This window comes from Eriocheir sinensis, unplaced genomic scaffold (assembly GCF_024679095.1).
Source record: "Eriocheir sinensis breed Jianghai 21 unplaced genomic scaffold, ASM2467909v1 Scaffold38, whole genome shotgun sequence".
Taxonomy (NCBI): domain Eukaryota; kingdom Metazoa; phylum Arthropoda; class Malacostraca; order Decapoda; family Varunidae; genus Eriocheir; species Eriocheir sinensis.
Window position 1 is genome coordinate 443,115 of NW_026111698.1, and position 2,042 is coordinate 445,156.

A 2,042-nucleotide genomic window follows, 5' to 3' on the forward strand; every position below is an offset into this window, starting at 1 on the left:
ATAAACAAAATATCAATAAAAGAATATGTATTTGTATGAAATTAGATATATAAAATACATATAAAATAACCTAAATTTGTATAAAACTATATACAAAAATACACAAAAAATAATTTAAATTCAAATGAAAATAAATATACAAAATACACATAAAATTAGGTAAATACACATAAAATAATAATTAAATTTGATTGAAAAATATATAAACAAATACACTTAAAATAACGTAAATTTGTATAAGATATATATACAAAATACACATTAAATAATGAAAATATGTATGAAAAAAAATATATATGTATATATATGCATATATATATATATATATATATATATATATATATATATATATATATATATATATATATATATATATATATATATATATATATATATATATATATATATATATATATATATATATATATATATATATATATATATATATATATATATATATATATATATATATAAATATATATATATATATATATATATATATATAAATATATATAACAAAATACACATAAAATATTTGAATTTTAATAAAATAAATAAACAAAATGCACATACAATAAGGTAAATTTGTATTAAAATAGATATGCAAAATACATATAAAACAATGTAAATTTGTTTCAAAACATATATACGAATACACATAAAATAACGTAGATTTCTAAAAAAAATATTCAAAATACACATAAAATTACGTAAATACGTATAAAAAAATGTACACAAAATACATATAAAATAATGTAAATTTGTATCAAAATAAATAAACAAAAATACCAATAAAAGAATGTGTTGTATAAATATAATTAAACAAAAAACACATAAAATAACGTAAATTTATATAAAACTATATCAAAATACACAAAAGTAATTAAATTGTATGAAAATACATACAAAATACATGCAAAATCATAATAAAGCATATTTTATAAAATACATATACAAATATACAATAAAAAAATTAAATTTGTATAAAAAGTAATAAAGAAAATGCACATACAATAAGGTAAATTTATATATGTGTTTTTTATATATATATTTATAAAAATGCGCTATTTTATGGGTATTTTGCATCTTAATTTTTATACAAATTTACATTATTTTATTTATATTCTGATTATTTATTGTGATACGATTTTTCATTATTTTATTTCTGTTTTGTATATATTTTTGTGTACATATTTACATTATTTAATGTTTTTTTTGTATATATATTTTATAGAAATTTACGTTATTTTAGGTGTATTTGTTTATATATTTTCATTCAAATATAATTATTATTTTATTTGTTTTTTTTTTATATGTATTTCAATAGAAGTTTACCTAATTTTATGTGTATTTTGTATATTTATTTTCATACAAATTTAAATTATTTTTTTAATATAGTTTTATTCCAATTTAGGTTATTTTATGTATTTTGTATATTTATCTTAATAAAATACACCTTCTTTAGTGATATTTTGTTTATTTATTTTGAACTTACATTATTTAATGTGTATATATAAATATATATATAGATATATATATATATATATATATATATATATATATATATATATATATATATATATATATATATATATATATATATATATATATATATATATATATATATATATATATATATATATATTTTGAAACAAATTTACATTGTATTTTTGTATATATTTATATATAAATTCTCGTTACTTGATGTATATTTTATATATTTATTTGCCTACAAATATCCGCTTTTTTTCGGAATTTTGTTTATTTATTTTGATACGAATTTACATTATTTGAGGTATATTTGGAATATATATTCTTATACTTATTTACATCATTATATATGTATTTTGTATTATATTTTCATAGAAATTTACTCTATTTTATGAGTATTCGTATATATATTTTGATACAAATTTACATTATTGATGTGCATTTTGCATATCTATTTCAATACAAATTTATTTTATTGTATTTGCATTTTGTATATTTTTGTATAAATTTATATATTTTATATATATTTTTGTATATTTTTGTATAAATTT